This window comes from Rattus norvegicus, chromosome 1 (genome assembly GCF_036323735.1).
Source record: "Rattus norvegicus strain BN/NHsdMcwi chromosome 1, GRCr8, whole genome shotgun sequence".
In the NCBI taxonomy this organism is placed as follows: Eukaryota; Metazoa; Chordata; class Mammalia; order Rodentia; family Muridae; genus Rattus; species Rattus norvegicus.
The window spans coordinates 36,861,953-36,880,396 of record NC_086019.1 but is presented as its reverse complement, the minus strand read 5'-3'; positions in this window follow the sequence as shown (position 1 = coordinate 36,880,396).

The window sequence follows — 18,444 nt, the reverse complement described above, 5'->3', positions numbered from 1 at the left end:
TCTGCATCCCAAATGCTGGATGAAAGGCATGTGTCACCACTGCCTGGCCAATACCTTTTTGCATTTTGAATATTAAGTTACTGTACCTTATCCAGTTCAAAATGATTTTTCTATAGGATGAAAGACAAAGATCTGGTCTCATCCAGTTACCAGTGCATCTCTAGTTTTGCCGCCTCTAATTATTGATAAGGCCATCTTTTCCTCTACATGGTTTTCACCATACAGGTTTTTGCCATATTGGTTCAAGTCTGCATTTTACTTCACATTACATTGGTCTATATTGTTTTATGATTTTGGTTTGGTTTTGTTTTATATGAGGACTTTGCAGTTCTTTTCATTATGACTCTATTCTATAGTTTGAGGTCAGGTATAAATTGTGTTGTCTGTGGTCCTTTGTGTTCCCAGGTGAGTTGTTTTGTTTTGTTTTGTTTCCCTAGTTCTACGATGAATGTCGTTGAAACTTTGCCCCGGATTGCATTGACTGTAGATGTTTTTTATTGGTATTGCCATTTTCACAGTGTAAGCTCTGCCAATCCACGGAACGTGGTATCTTTTTATCACCTAATATCTTCCTTTGGAAACTGTTTTCAGTATGTAAGAATTTTACTCATAGGAATTCCAGAACTGCCAGGGTGACATAGTGAGAGCATTTCAAAAACAAATAAAAAGAAATCTTTCTCAACATTGGTTAGTGTTACTTTATATGTATCCTCCTCCTCCTCCTCCTCCTCCTCCTTCTCCTCTTTCTCATTCTTTCATTATGAATGGGCATTTTTTTCTGATTTCTTATTTAGAACGTGTGTTGATATGTGTGTGTGTGTGTGTGTGTGTGTGTGTGTGTGTGTGTGTGTATGTATGCTAATGATTTTTGCCTGTTGATTTTGTAAGCTGCTATTTTGTTAAAAGATTCAGATTCACAAGTTTTTCGTGGTATATTGGAGGTCTTTAGAATCATGTCATCTGAATATAGGGATAGTTGAACTTCCGATTGGAATTTTGTACCTTTGTTCTATTTATATTGTCTCAATTCGATAGTTAACAGTTAGAGCACAGTATTCAATAAGAATCAAGATAGGTGACCCTTGTCTCTTTCAGATTTTCCAGGAAATGTTTCCATTAAATAATGAAATTGTTCTCTGTTTACTAAGGGTTGTCTATCAGTTTGTCATCCACTAACTTTATTTTGGTTCCGTCTATTCCTAATTTCTTCCTCAACGTGTTTTGCAGCTCATCAGGTACCTTTGCTATATCTCTTGAAATGCTCTTGTGATTTCTGTTTTTATGTCTATTAATTTGCTGCATTATATATTGATTTGGGTATGTTGAGCCAAACTTAGGAGAGTAAATCCAACTAGTTGTGATGTATAAGTGGTAATATATTTCAGAAGTTTTCAGGTTTGGGTTTGTTTGTTTGAAGGGGTATGTATAAACATTCATAACGGATAGGTGTGTGTGTGTGTGTGTGTGTGTGTGTGTGTGTACCTAATTTTATAATTTTCTTTATACTGGCTTTTTAGAATTAGCTTTTGTTTCTGTTTTGTGAAAGAATTTGAATAGTGTCATTAGATCTTGAAAGCCTGGTAGAGGGGGTTGGGGATTTAGCTCAGTGATAGAGCGCTTGCCTAGGAAGCGCAAGGCCCTGGGTTCAGTCCCCAGCTCCGGGGGGGGGGGGGGGGGGGAGCCTGGTAGAATTTTGCAGTAAATCTACCTGGTCCTGGACTTTACTTCATGTTCAGACTTTGAGTTACTACTTCAGTGTCTATTTTATTATAGGACTGGCTAGGTTCTTTATATCTTCTGACTTTATGTTTACTTAGTTGTAAATATTTATAACTATTAATGTCGTCTAACATTTCTAAATTGTCTCTTATTTATTTCTTAGTCTCTCCCCTTCCTCCTTTTATCCTTTTTTTCCCCTCTGTTCTTCCCCCTCCTTCACCATCACCCACTGTGTATCTCTGGTTGTTTTGCTAGGATTCAGTGAATCTTGTCTATCTTGTGAAATAACCCAGTATCTGTTTAGTTCTGTATTTTTTTTTAATCATGTCTCTACTTCATGAATTTTAGTCCTCATTTTTTATCATTTTTAGTATATATTATTTATAATTCATGTCAATCCTGCATTTTGGCTTCTTCCTCCAACTTTGAGAGTCATCATTACATTATTTATTTGAGATCTCTCTGGTATTCCAGTGATGAATTTTAGTGTGACCTTTCTTTTTAGGACTGCCTTCCTCTTGAATTTATTCACTGAGTCTATATATATATATATCACCAATTAGTTGTCCACTTTCTGAAGTTAGTCATTCTATTTCTACTTTTAGTACAGTATGTTCTGATAGGATGTACAAAATTTTCTTTTCCTTTGCCAATTTAGATTTTTTTCTTATTTATTTTTATTGGATATTTTATTTATTTACATTTTAAATATTATCCCCTTTCCTGGTTATTTTCTTTTGTTTTCATAAATGCTCAGATGTGGCCTGTAATTTGGTTCATTTTAGAGACAGTTTCTTGTGCTCCTATCAGAATGTCTGTTCTTTGTAATGTTCTGTAGATATCTTTAACAGGTATTTTCAGCCTTTATCTTGGAGTTTCTTACACATTACAGATTTGGAGGTCCCGAAATCTGACTCAAAACAAATATTGCTACATCTGTCTTTGGGTAACTAGACATATTTTCGTCTATTCTACATTTTTATTGTCTTTTACGTGGCTTTCTTACTTTATGAACATTGTTTACATATTTGCCTAAATCAATTAGTTCTGTCAATGCCTTTCTACTTTATGATCTTGCCCAACCAAAGAGCTCAGCAAAGCCACCAAAGCTGCATGCGAGTCTTCAGATTCCTGAAGAATCAACCTCTTACATTAAGTTCTCTAAGAACATAGTTCTATTTATGTTCCCAATGAACTGGGGTTCAGACGCAGCTTTTGTTACTCTTGGGTCCCTCAGTGATGTCCATCACTCTGTATGATCCTCTTGTACCTCAGATAAAAATAAACAGGTGATTCACATGGCTCTGGGAAGCCAGTTCATCAGGGAGGCTTTCTCTCATATTCTATCAGCTTATGAAGCCTTTGCTTTCAGGAGAGATGAGTGGTTGTAGTGCTCTGTTTCTCTGCCTCCAAACAGGTGGACTTATTCCATCAGATGTCTCACAGTCTCACTAGCCAGGCTGTAGCAGGCTCTTTCATTTCTAGTTTAAAAGTCTTTGCTAATTCCAATCAAGTGCTGAGTATTTCCTGATTATGCTTCTTTCTTTTATTGGCCATTGCTACACCTCTGCCTGCATTTTAGATCATAGATCTTGCATTTTTGTTTGTTGTTTTGTTCTGTTTTGTTTTAATCAAAGGCAGGACCTGAGGCATGCCCTATATCACTTTTACCATAGTCTCCGGAGGGGGACCCACTATGACTTTTACCATAGTCTCCTGAGAGGTGCCCACTATGATTTTTACAATGTTTTTCTTTTGGTTGCCAAGCTGTAAGAAAGGGCAAGTTAAGGCACCTCTCTTACCTTCTCTTTTCTCTAGTTCATTTATCAAATCAGAGGCTAATGTGGAGTGTTATCCCTAACTCCCTTTCTTCTTGCAATTCTCCCTTTACACGTAAAGAAATGAATAGCACTCCTAGGTCCATTTCTTATTATACACTTACAGAGGCCAGGCAACCTCTGTAGCTGCTTGCCAAACCTTGATTTTACAGTCGGAGGCTGCAAAAATTGTCTTTTTAAACCTTTAACTTTTTAAAATATATTTCATATCCAAATGGAGGACCACACTCATCAAGTTGGTGTGCCACCCCATAGCATATAGATGAAGATTGCCATTCTGGGGTTCTTCCGGTAGGCACATCTACTCCTGATTGTTCAACCTTAGTTGTGTGTTTTACTTCCTGTAGCAAGAACTACTCAGCCACTGTCAACATGGGAAAGTCTGGCTATATTGGAATTTTGTTCTTGAATGTTCTTGAATTTTGTAACTATCAACTTTAGTTACATGCCTTGCTTCCTATAGCCAGTACCATGCATGCTTTCTCCCCCAAATTATTGGGTCTGTTGTGTCCCTTTTCAAGCACCAATTATGTTGTGTGACAGACATTTCCTGGAGAGATACAAAAGGTGAACATGAATACACACAGACACACACACACACACATACAAAAAACACATCTACAACACAACCTGGCTATCTGACTATCAGGGTATCAGGGTGGGAGACAGGAAGTGTGCTGTTATCCTAGGAATGACAGGACAACAGCGTCCAAGGTACTATAACAGTATGACTAATAAAAGACCTGAGCAATGACAGCAATGGACATGCTAAAACAGGAGAGGGAATCTCACAGAGAAAGAACTAGAAGCAACTAATGGCTGCCAAAAAAGGGAGAACTCATCTTCCTCAGAGAGGTGTCTGCTAACTGGTTATCCAAAACCAAGCAGTCAATTATGAGTAGGAAAGAAGCATTAGATGTACTCAGCAGGTTGCATTTTCATATTCATATTCATATATGTAACATTAATAAGGAGTGGAAGGAGGAATATGGGAAACTTGGAATGGGGAAGGGAAAACAATGTAATTATATTTTCATTTTTCATTGCAGAAAATAAAAATTTGAAAGAGTAAATTGTATGGAATTCTCAAAGACTAAGAACAGTATTTTAAAAACAATAGCACGAGCTTTAGTGCAAGAGATAATGTCTCCTTGCAGAATGTGGTACTAATGGTGATCTTATAAGGAAGTGTATCCTTGTGATGGTGGTAATGCCTGCTTGTAGAATGTGGTACTGATGTACTGATGTTGCTTAATCAGGAAGCCTATCCTTCTGATGGCAGAAAGGATGACAGGTGAATCTGTATTTTGAGCAGGTTATAACTATTAAATTACTGTTCAGTAACACTGCAGATACACATTTCCTAACCATTTTCACTGAGTTCTTGGTAAAACTTGCCAGATTCTAACTTACAGTCTAGTAGTAGAGCTTCTTCTTCACCACAATCTGTATTAATAATTTTCTTGTGTCCATTACAATATGAAGACTCCAGTTCTGTCACCTAATATGAACTCACATCGTGATCAGTATTGAAAGGATGTTTTTAAGAAGACCAGGACATGAGTGGCTTCTGACAATGATAAGTGCCATCCTTCTGCTGGCTCTGCTTAGAAACCAGTGTCTCTCTTTCATGTTTGAACACTTATTTCTGAGAGTTTGGGTATAATTGATATCAAGGATTACAAACCCAGGAGTTGCAGTATCATGAATATAAAAGTAACACTGAATGGACAAACAGAAGACAGTAAGAGAAGACAGGTGGACACATTAATCCATGCAGCTGTGATAATTTCTTTATTCCAAGTAGCTCATTTTGTATTGCAAGAACTCAGTTCAGATTTCTTCTTATTCAGGGAATCATCCTGTGTTCTGAGCTGTGGGAACTGAGGGAAGCTCAAGGAAAAGCATCCTGGACTTTTAGGGTACTGTCATTCAGGCACAATTTCAGAATTAGACAAGAGTCAAGACACTAAGAAATGCACATTAAGCCTTAAGAAGGTGAAGTACACCCTAATGCTGAATCAAGATTCAGTACACTCAGCACTCCACCTCAAGACCAGTCAACCCTACCACGAAGCCATGTGACTCTCCCTCTAAGAAAAGAACACAGGAACACAGTTCCTGGTAGTGAATGTTTACTACTCATGTGGAATCTGAAAACCAGGCATGGAGGGTGAAATTGATTCAGTGGTCATGAAAATAAAATTTCTTCAATAGCTTAAAGGCTAAATGAATGTACGAGGAAGTGGTGGACAGATGGAAAGATACTAAATACATGTTAGAAGTTTCTTTGTATGAAAATTAAGAAAGCAGGGAATTACACAGTCTCATTGTGTTTCCTGGGTAGCCTAGAACTTGCTATGTAGAATATTCTGGTCTCAAACTCACATTGGTCCTTTTGACTGCCTTTGCTGAGATTAAGGTATGTTCCACAATGCCCAGCCCAGAAAGCAGGACTATAAGCCTTGTATAAATGTAATGAACAGTCCTCCGGTTCACCACCTACACAACATTCATACTGAAATTGTTTTTGTAGCTGTGGAATCTGACTCATGTGGAATCTGGTTTGCACAGTATCATAATAGGTAAAATGAAGATTGTGTTTGTTCATTTTGGGTTTTTTTTTTCCTTACATAGGTTATTGAAATGAAAAATTGTTTACCCTTCCATTCTTATTTTTTGTTGATTTTATTTCTCTTTCATTAACATTTTCCCTACATTTCTCAGGCCAGCTTTGAACTTACTCTAACCCAGTCAACCTTTTGAATGTGATCATCCCACCTCAAGGATTACAAGATTGCCACCAGGCCTTTTCAGCATTTGCTTCAAAGTTTATTTGTAAGGGCTAGCAATGAGATGCCATATTAGTTGAAGAACACGTAGTTGTTTCTATTCCCTAGAGATTTTGAGTAGAGCAGCAGTGAATGTGTCTGAACATGGATCTCTGGAAGATGCTATCAACTCCTTTGGTCATAGGCTGAGAAGGTGAATCATGTGGTAACTTATTTCTAGCTTTTTAGAGTTCTTCACACTGATTTCTAGAGTGGCTGCACCAGTTGTCAATGCCACCAACTGTAGGTGGTATTGTTTTACAGCTTGTTATGTTAGACATGTCATTGGAGGAAAAATTTGAAGGGAAGATGTGCTGTGTATTGACATTCAGTTCCTCATTATGTGTGTGACATATGTCAGCGGTCATGGAGAATATATAGAAGATGTTTTTAATAAATTTGAACAAAAGTAAAAATATGCAAGCAATGAATATAAGAAGCATACATTTTCATTTTCATCATTTGCTCCTTGAAGTTAAAAATATTTCTTTCAATGAGCCCAACCATAGTAGCTTCAATTTCAGTGGTGTGGTTTAAGTTGAAAACTATGTATTAAATTGTAAGGTCAGACTTTTTCAAAGACTGTATTCACCTGGTCTCTTTATAGATGAGATACACTTTAATCGTCAGATGGATGATAGCATAATGCCCAGCTATTTCCAGGAGAAACTGAACCTAATAAGAATAAGTAGTAGCTATATATTGAGTATTTAAAATTCCCATTTACAATTAAACATCTAGCATGTAGAATGAAGCATATGTCATTTATTTTGAAACATTCTATTTCAATATTCCCTATGATTTCTCATGTCTTCCTCAGGATTCCAATGATATCCTCTTAGTCAAAGTGTTGCAAAATGTTTTGACTTAAAACCGATAATACTGATCGCTTCCTGTCTCACTTATGTTGAACAAGAGCCTGACAGAGCGTTGTGAGTTGGCACTTTCATGATGTTTCTGTTATTTTTTTAAAAGCAGTTTGTTCTGTAAATGATAGTTAACCCAAGATTGAAATGTAGGGTTACTGCTGGCTGAAGGCTGATCAGGAATATGTCCCTATCTTTGCAGCTAGCTATGTATTTCTCACAATCTCTTCATAGTTAGGTTTGTCTGGCTTCTCTCACAGATACATCTGTGAGGGACATCTTATGAGCTCTGCTCTGTCCATTTTGCTGGTCTAGGCACAGCCTTCGTTATTATCAACTCTGCCTCCCAGTTATGGAATTGGTTTCCATCGCAGCAGCTGGTTTGTTTACTTTTTAATGAATCACAGTTTGCCCCACTCCACTTTTTTGTATTTCTTCCACATAGAAAATAGATTTTGCCAATATTAGGTGCCTCTGAACTACTTGCCTTTAATTGTGCTGGAAACATCCAAGGAAATGACATCCTAATAGCATGTCCTGTGCCCTTCACACATAAGCAGCCACAGTGAGGGGACTGGTCTGCACAGCAAACACTTGCTCATACTCAACAGTGGGTGGTCTGTGCAGAGCATCCCATACCTAGTTCTCTCAGCAGTTATTTCTCCTATTGTGGTTCAAAAAAAGTCTTCCATCTTCATCCTGCCTTCTGGGCTCTTGCCATTCTTCACACTTCAAGCTGAGTACTCACTGGCTGGTGGACTCACTGGCTGGTGGCCAGCTTATAGATCAAAAGACTGGAGGCTGTGGTTTTTGTTTTCCATTTTAGAGCTTGGAGTGGGTTCAATTAGCTATAAAGATGCTTTCAGTGGACTCTAATCTTTGTCCTAAGAAATCCCTGGCTTCCCAATTAATCAGCTTTCTTCACTCTACTTGAGATTATGTGATCCATTGGCCACCTCGTTGCTGCTGCCCTCTCCTATTTTAACAAAAAACAGTTTTCAGTATTATCATTTCTTACAAAGTATACCAGACTTTTTTTTTTTTTTTTTTTTTTTTTTTGTCCCTACTGGCTCTGGGACAAAATCCTTGTTCTGTGGCCCCCCTCTCCTCTCCAGATCTGCTTTAACTACTTGAAAAGGTGCAGGCTTTCAGGTTCTCCTTGCATATTCCTGCTGTTCTTTTATATCCTCCTGTCGTGATGATTGCCCTTTAGCTTCCCTGTGGTAGTTCCTGCTGAGATAACCTAGAGAGGATTTTACAGAAGCTCTGTGTGAGGAGACATGGTTCTACTGCTCTTCTCAAAAGCCTCATTCACAGGGAAACCAGGGATCAGTTACAGTCAGACCAAAGCAAATCTAAAAATTGATAAGCTTAAGGCAGGAACCACAGGCAGGAACTGAAGTAGAAGCCGTGAAGGAACTCTGCTACTTGCTTGATCTCCATTTCTCCCTTGGCTTGCTCTCTATTTTAAAGTATAAAACCTAAGACCTCTTGCCCATTGGCAGCATCTCCAACAGTGGCCTGTACTTTCTCACAACAATCATTAATCAAGAAAATGCCTTCACCTGTAGGCCAACCTAATAGAGACATTTTCTCAATGAATAGTTCCTTTTCCCAGATGGCCAGTGTGTGTTTTTACGTGATGAAAATATAACCAACACAAAGAGCTAGACTCATGAACTTATCCAGACTGCAGTTTGTTGAAGTTTTTAAATTGCTTTCATTACTTTCTTCAAAATAATGTAAGTTTAAATGTCATATTTCTTAATGTTTACCTCTTTTCTGTCTTGTACTATTTTTGAGAGGACTCTTCATCTAGTCTAGGCTAGCTTTGACGTAGCTATGTCCTAAGCCAGTCTCAAATACCTCATCCTCTTACTGATGTCTTTCAACAACTAAGCTTACAGGCATGTGCCACCATCCTTGCTTCTTCCCTTTTATAAATCCTTTATCGTTGCTTCAGTGTTCTTAATTGGAGTATTTATGTATTGCGTGTGTTCATGTATATGTGGGTACATTGTCATGCTGTGCCTATACCTTTCTGAGTACAATGTATGAGAGTCAGTTCTTTCCTTTTACCATGTAAGCACCATGTGAGCACCAACGATCTACCTCAGGTAGATCAGCCTCAGGTAATGAGGACCTTTGTCTGCTGAGCCATCTTAAAGGCATTTATTGTCCTTTAATCATTCTTCACAGTCTTCTTACCTTTGGCAAGCATATATGTTTGCTAGTCTTCCTTTTCTTCCCAACCCTGTCTGGTTTTGGAATCTTTATTTTAGCTTTATCCTTTGTGATTTCATACTTTATTGTAAGGTTGATTTTCTTTGTTTTCAGTTTTACCTTATCATTCTATATGTATTGGTGTTCTGCCTGCTTGTGGCCCACAGTGGACATAGGAAAGTGACAGATTTCTTGGAACTGGAGTTACAGATTGTTGTCAACCAATATGTTGGTGCTGGGGACCAAATCCTGGTCCTCTGGGAAAGCAGCCACTGTTCACAGCAATGAGCCGCCATCTCTAAACCTTGCAGGATTGATTTCCGATAGTATTGCTTTCTTAAGCAGTTAATATACCAATTTATTCTTACCATTTAGTTTTTGAACTCTTCAGATTATTAAATTAACCCAAGTAACATGTTCATTTTTGGAAGTGCTTTTGTTTCTATTTTCTGGATTTTGTTTTTTCTTCTTCTGATCCACATTTCCTAGTCCTAAACCTTATAATGCCTATTTATATTAGAGCCTTGAAAACAACAGTGATCCCTCCTGGGCTTAAACTTCCCTAATGTATTTATTATAGGACCATATAGATTAGGCTGTAGCCTCTTTTCATTGTCCTTTAACCAATATAAAGTCTTTGTCAATTGACTTACTGAGGATGACAAGTCAGAATTCAGTGTCTTTGTTGGGACTAAAATAAGGCAGGAACTGGGTACCTGTTCTACTGTTAATATCTGGAGGAAGGAGCCAGAAATTTGAAGGCTGTCAAGTTCTGCCTTACTACTCTACCTGTGAGCAGGGAGCAGGCAAGCATAAATAACATTATGACTTCTTCTGTTAATATTCTGTGCTGAGAACTGAACCCAGGCCTCACATCTGAGCATGCACTCCTAGAGTGGACTGTGTTTCCAACCCCTTTTCTCTTTATTTAATATACTTATATGTTTGTCATCTTTTTCAGTGTCTCAATTCATCGACAGCTTGTGCATTTTCACCAAAGCTTATTTCTTATATCTTGTCCTCTGAGAAGCAGGCGTGGTCTGCATTTACACTGGAGTCTGCAAGGGCTTTCTGGCCTTCTGAGAAAGTGACAAGGTTGTCTCCATATTCATCTGGTGGCTGGACCAGCTTTATATACATGAATTAATAAGAGATAAATAAGAAGGAAATCAACTTCCAGTTCATGTGTAGAATGTGTTGGGATGTACTGGGAGCCAGTTTGAGGTTATAAACAGTATTGGTTGGCTTTATACAGAACTTGGCGTATTCATGAAGTTCTCATTTTAAGTAAAATGTATTAGCAGTAAATTGACAAACTGATACAAATTGTAGAAATCAAAAACAGAAGGGAAGCAATCTAGGAATGAATGGTTGCTACACTGTTACTCCTCTTTGTTCCCCTGTCTCAGTGGTGTCAATAGAAGGAGCCTAGGCACAATCCTTGCACACATACATGTTCTGCACAGTTGCACATTTGGTCATAGGCATGAAAACTTCCTGATGGAAGTGAAATAAACCCTTATTTTCCCCATATTGCTACTGGTCATGGTATTTTACCACAGCAAAGAAAATGCTCATCACAATAGAAGTTGGTACCAGTTCATGAGATATTGTGACAAACATAGCAGTGCATTTTTGAGAAAGATTGTGGTAGCATTTGCACTTTGGGTTAGAAAAGCCATGAGTGCTCCAAGGTAAATGGGATGTCCTGTAGTAGTTTGGAAGACAGGAGTGTGAGAGAAATACAAATGATTGAGGCCCAGCTTATGAAGGTACAGATGGAAGTCTGGGAATCCCTCAAAGGTTCTATCAATGTCATTTGTATGATATTTTGAATTAAGAGACACTAACGTGAAGGCTTACTTTGCTGGAATAATTGATACTTGTCAAATGTCGCTGAAAAATTAGTGATGATTAAGAGTAAACTAGTCTTACTGAAGAGAAGTCTCGTGTTCTGTAAGCCATACCTGGTCACATTTCTAAAGCAAAGACAAGCGTCTTTAGACATCTGTCATGCACACATGTCTAAAGGAATGAGGGCAGCAAAGGACAGAGTGGAACAACAGAAAGCTACCAGAAGGCCAGTCTTTACCATGTGCATTGAGACATGATGATGCGGTGGGATCATACTTAGCTCTTTCTTTTCATGTTCCTTGACAGCAAAGGAGGACATCTTCCAGGTGTATAAGCTACTTCAGCTCTCTGAACTTAAGTCTTTTCTCAGCAGTGAGCTCTGCTGTGCTTGCAGGGATTCTGCCATTTATAGGGGAACTTGATTCATTTTTCACAATTAGTTATCTTTTCAGGTCTTTGTTTACTTGTGAAAATATGACAAGGTTTCCCATCTTAAATACTTAAAATATATTATTTTTTTTTTCGGAGCTGGGGACCGAACCCAGGGCCTTGCGCTTCCTAGGTAAGCGCTCTACCACTGAGCTAAATCCCCAGCCCCCTTAAAATATATTATTAACAGCATTATGCACAGCTTTTTTGTTTTACAGCAAGTCTTTTTTTGTAACTTCTGAAACTGAAATTCCAACTTAGGATATAAATTATAGCTAGGCAGTGGTGGTACACGCCTTTAGTCCCAGCACTCAGGAGGCAGAGGCAGGAGGTTCTCTGTGAGTTTCAAACTAGCCTGTTTTTACAGAGTGAGTTCCAGGACAGCCAGGGCTGTCAAAACAAAACAAAAACAAAACCAACCAAACAAACAAACAAATGTTCTGGATTTCTATGTCCATCCACTCTCACATAGTCATCATTAGCTTCCTTTTTCCCAAATTTGACTGCTTTATACTTTATGTATATGTCTAGTCAAACAATTTCCTTCCTCTTATTTCGTTGGAATTTTACATTGTTTCCACTTTATTTTACGAATTATACTATAGTGGATATAGGTGTGAAAAGTTGTCTATAGTTACTCTTTTATATAAAAATACACATGTAATTAAAAGTATGCATACTAAAGACCCACATTATAAATATAAAGAATGTCTCTCAGCTTTTATTCATATATTAACTTTTACTTACCAGGAACAAAACCCTATACAAATATAGAATGTCATGAAGAAGTTGATTGGCATCTCTCCTTAAACACCAGAGAATCTGCATACTAGTGAAACCCTACAAATGTGAATGTGAAAATTCATACAAGTCAAACCCTTCAAGTATAAAGAATGTGAAAAAACCTTTTCTGATCATTCACCCTTTAATCTACAGAAGGTGGGTCAAGCTGGACTGAAATCCTGCAGATGTAGGGTGTGGCAAACTTTTTACTATCCTTCTTGCCTTAAGAATCCTCAAAGAATTCATTCTCTGGAGAATCCCCATAAGTGTGAAGTGTGTGAAAAGGCCTTTAAATCTTCATTGCAGCACTCTAACCACCTGTGAATCCATTCACAATTGTGAGCAAAATTTCATTAAGTGTGAAGGATGTGGGAATTCCTTTTGTAATTTATACACACTTTGCTCAGCACGAATATCTTCATACTGAGGAAAACCTTACAAATGTGAAAAAGTTGGGAAAATGTTCACTTTACTTCAAGCCTTAGGCAACATCAAGTAATTCATTCTAGAAATAAGGCCTACATGTATGAAGCCTATGGCAATGTTTTTACTATCTTCCTCAACTTAAGAAATATCAAATAATTCATTAGGGAGAGAAACCACACAAGTTGATGAATATGATTAGGTATTTTGTAATCTTGGAAGACTTTTTAGACAGGTAATTCATACTAGAGAAACAGCTCACAATAAGTAAAATGTGATTTCCAAATGTAATGAATCCATTTCCTTACCTTATTCAAATTTCTGGTCACAATGAATTCCACTGAAAGTTAGCTGGACATTGTACTTTGGGTACAAATTGAATTTTGTAGAACTGACATTGTAATACCACCAATTCTTCCACTCCCCAAGCGTAAGACGTATTTCATCCAAGTATTCTTATTGATGGGTATTTTATCACTTCCTCCTTACAAAGTTCTCACTTTGTTGGTTTAATTTCTTCAAGTGTTTTGATAGTATCATGAATTGGATTATTTCTTATAATGTTTTCCAGAGAGGTTGCTGTGATTTTAAGAAACATAAGTATTTAATATTTTTTAACTTTAATTTTTAGACCCTGAAATTTACTGGCATCCACTAATTGCTATTGTCTTTCATTGATCCCTTGGGTTTTCTGCCTGTAGGATGTGGAATAGAAAAGGCAAGAAGATGATTTCTCACCTCCTGATTTCTGTGCATTTCATTCCTTTGTATTTTATGGAAGCTCTGGACAGCACTTTAAGATTATGGGGAAAAGCAGTGATGAAACTGAATGTTGAAGAGAGGATTGCAGGTTTTCCCTGAATGTGCAATGTGAACTCCAAGTTTTTTGTTTGTTTTGTTGATTTTTTTATTTTTAATTTATTGTTTCTTGTTTGTTTTGTTTTTTTAAACTAATATTACTTGGAAATTTTTCTTTCTACTCTTGTTCTGCTAAGATTTTTTTTCAACATCAAAGGGTGTTGACATTTTAAGATTTCTTTTCAACATCCTTTCCATTGTTTCTGTGCATCTTTTGTTCTATTAGGGTATCATTGTGATTGTTTATTTTTGCTTTTTAAGTTAAGATTTGCTTTGCATGTGAAGGACAGGTCTCTTTTTGTCATAATACCTAAACTTATTGATGGTTTTTAATTTCATTTGCTAATGTGCTACTTTAGGATATATATATCTGAATCTGGGACTGGAGAAATGGCTCAATGGTTAAGAGCAGTGGCTGGTCTTCTACAGATCCTGGTGGTTCACAACTCTATCTCTAGTTCCAAGCATTCTTTTCTTTATTATTACTTTCATTATTTTACAATCCAGCCGTTACCCACTCCTGGTCCCCCTTCCACAGTTTCTCACTCCATTCCTCCCCCTGTCTCCAAGAGGATGTCTGTCCTCCTACCCCTAACCAGGCTAGCCCATTCCCTGGGACCTCAGGTCTCTTGAGGGTTAGGAACCTGATGTGCTCTTTTAACCACCATTGACCATGGCTTGCTTGCACATGGTGCACAGACACACATGCAGGAAAAACACTTTTATGCATCATCATTTTTAATTAAATCCCAAGCCTATATTCATAAAATTCATTATTACATAGTTGAATCAAATATGTTCCTGCACTGAAGGAAAAGCAAGTGGATAAGTGATGTTCATGTTTGTCTTTCTTGTGTGGTAAAACATTTGTTAAAAGAAACTGAAGACAGGGTTTATTGAGACCATTGGTCGGAGGCTGCAGAGGATCCCAGTGGGAAAATCACATCGGCAGGACCTTGAAATAACCCATTACAGTGATTCACAGTCAAACAACAATGTTTGTTCTTTCCCCACCTGTCTACGTTTTCAGTTGTTGTGTTAATATACCATGAGCAAGGCAACTTGTAAAAGAAAGCATTGGGCCCCTGGTTCAGGAGAGTTAGGGATGATGACTATCACAGAAGGGAGTGTGGCAGGAGGTAGGCAGCATGGCACTGGAGTAACTTAGTGCTTACATCTTGATCCACAAGCATGATGCAGAGAAAGTCAACTGTGAATGGTGTGGGCTTTTTGAAACTTCAAGTTCTACCCCACCCTTCTGTGACACAGTTCCTCAAAAAAGGCCATAGCTCCAAATCCTTCTAGAACAGTTCCATCTACTGGAGACTAACAATTCAAGTGTATGAGCCTGGGATAGGGAGCATCCTCATTCAAACCACCACATATCCCTTCTACTTCTTATTAGCCCTTGAGCCTATCCTATGGAATAATGACACCAACATACAGGGTGGCCCTTCCACCTTAACTGTCCAAAACAATCCTGTGTGTATTACATTACCTGTATTTTAAGATCTGTAAAATTAACAGGGCAATGTTTTTTATTAATGTATCAAAATTATATAACACTTTTCAACTTGTCTTAGTAAATGGTAATAAACCATCTATGTCAGTCCTTGCTGCAAGGTTGCTTTGGGGAGAAAATAATGTATCACAAGCATAAAGAACTAATTTAGCACTTTGTTCATGCATGTTGGGCAAAGATTCATATATATATATATATATATATATATATACATATATATGTATATATTCCCTTTAGCATCTGAAAATTCATATGAACTATTTAAAATGAGTAACATGGAGTTCCATATAGGAGAGTATGATGGTTAGATTCTGTGAACATGGAACAACAAGTCCTCTAGAAAGTTGGGGCCTTAATTATGGAATTATGGAATTATCTCTATCAGACTAGCCTATAGTCTGTGGGGTAATTTCTTGATTGAGGATTGATATGGGAAGGCTCAGACCACTGTGGCTGTTGTCTACCCTGAGCAACTAGTCCTCTGTTTACAATGAATCAAACTGCACACCAATGGGGATGGCCCGTAAACCACATATATCCATGCTTTCCACTCTGTCCTTACTTCCAGGTTCCTCCCATTTGACCTTCTGCCCTGAATTCCTTCAATGATAGCTTGTTTTCACTAGGGGCTTCCATTATTATTATAAAACATGATAACAAAACAGCAACTTGATAAAAGGGTTTACTTCAGCTTACACCTCCAGATGATAGCCCATCACTCAGGGAAGTCAGCACAGGAGGCAGACGCTGTGGAGGGATGTTACTTACTCCCTTCTTCAGCCTGCTTTCTGATATTGCTCAGGACCCTCTTCACAGGTGAAGCCCCATTCCCCATTAACACACCAAGAGCAGAGCCCCCCCCCCCATTAACCATTAATCAAGAAAATTCCCTAGGAAATCTAGTTGGGAGTATTTTCTCATTTGAGGTACCCCTTCCCAGATAATCACTTTGGTAGTGACCAAGGTGCTTTTGGTCAGGGTGTTCTTGATAGGGACAGAAAGGGAAACCAATCCAGAGACTAAGGGAATGAAAAGGAAGGGTACATATATTGCAAGGATGTATGTGATGAGCTGATATATTTATAGTTTGTAGTATGAACAAGTGGGATGTGCCTAAAGGCATTTCCTACCTACCACTTATATCTGTAGAGCAGAAAATTGAGATGGATCTTCTATGACCCCTTTTTTATTTCTTTGAATTAGAATGCTCACAAGCTAGACATTGCTAATAAAAACTCTGCTTAATCCTGTCCAAGAGAGAGACTCAATATCAGCATGTGAAGCATGGGCAGATGATTTGGAACCAAGTAAAGAGTAGTCACAGAAGTCCAGAAGGTGGGCAGCCAAAAGGCACAAATTTCATAAGGTAAGCAAGAAACATTTCATATGTGCATAAATGGATAGAAAAATTTTTTTTTGTAGAGAGAAACTAGGGAAATATTTGGATTAAATATGATGTCGTATAATGCAGTGCATTGAACAACCTTTTAAAGGACTTACCATTCTAAGCTAGATAAAGTACAAAACTATCTACACAGTCAGATCATGTGTCTCCTTGCAAAGGATGCAGTAATGAAGGGTCCTGCAGTATAGATGGGTAAGTGGTGTGGCCTCTGTGTAGTGGACAAATAGGGGCTTAAAAACTGCACTAGAAATAGAAAGGAGGCCATTTCACTTCATTTTGCTCAGGTATAGCTGTCTACATACCCATGAGTAGATGCTTAACAATTTGTATGGTTCACATATAAAACACTTCAAGCACTAATTCTTTGTCTAATATTTAAGCATGAGGTTAACAAAAACTATTGTTTTCTTCTATATGTATGCATGTACATATTATACATAGGTGCATGAGCCCAACAATGTCAGGAAAGGGAGCTAGATCTTCTGGAAGTGAAGTTACAGGTTTTTGTGAACTGACAGGTAGGTGTTGTAAATGGTAGAACATTAGGGTTAGTGTGAGAGTTTAAAGTGACTCTTGCAAAAGCTATCAATTTTCAGACTGCTGCAGTGGAGGAAATGAAAGATCCAGAAATGAGAATAAAGTGTTTAAGAGGCATCAAAGGTAAAAATTGCCAATGTAGTCTAAATAAAGGTAAATATTGCCTGAGACTCCAGCTTCAGGTGGAATTCTCCATCAGCAGACTTCAGCCCCTAACATGATGATTAGGCGGGAATTGTGGAACACTCTGCACGATTAGTCTCCACCTACAGGATACCGCTTCCTTCTCTTCCAAGGTTAAACAGAGAGCCCACTATTGAGAAATGGAGACAACAGAAAAATAACCCCATGAAGATATCCCAGATATGTTTGCATTTAAGAAAGAATCATTTCTGTGTCCCAACTGGGGGAAGATTAAGGCAGATGCTCTTGACTTTCAAATTTTTGTTACATAGGACATTTCAGGGTCACAAAAGATAGGGAATTGAACAAGACATCAGACCTCTGCATGGGGAATTCCAACAATGGATGATTGGCCAGGCGCCATTCCACACAACAGTGTGATCCCAGGAGCTCTGTTCCTCCACTTGAGAGAAGAGCAAGGGAGGCAAGCATGAGTTCAAAACAAACATGATGGCTGGTACTCAATAGAGTTGGCAGGGAAAGTGGATTTGGTGAAGTTCCGGAACCTTTCTCACAAAAACTAAGTTTCTTACATGTATTAAGCAATGAAATTGTGAACAAGGGACTTAATTATGCAAAGATGTTAAGATGGAGTCTGGGAATTTTATGCAATTAAATTTCAGAGAACTGGGCTCTTAGCTTTGTTCAATTATTAATCTGTGTGTTCTTGGTCCATATTCTGTATGGGTTCCAGCGTTCACAGGAATACAATTTTACCAATTGTAGAATCTGGTATATATATATATCACACAAACACACACACATATTTATATATATATATAATCTCACACCGGATCAGGAGAACAAGAATTACTTATGTGTGTAGGGTTGAGCCAAAGCATTTACACCCAATGGCTTTACTTTCAACTAGCTCCCTATCCATTTTTCTACTTTTTTATTTAGAAATAAGGTCTCTGTAAATTGCCCAGTCCAGCCTTGGATTCCAGGTCCTTCTGTCATAAGCCACTGAGCA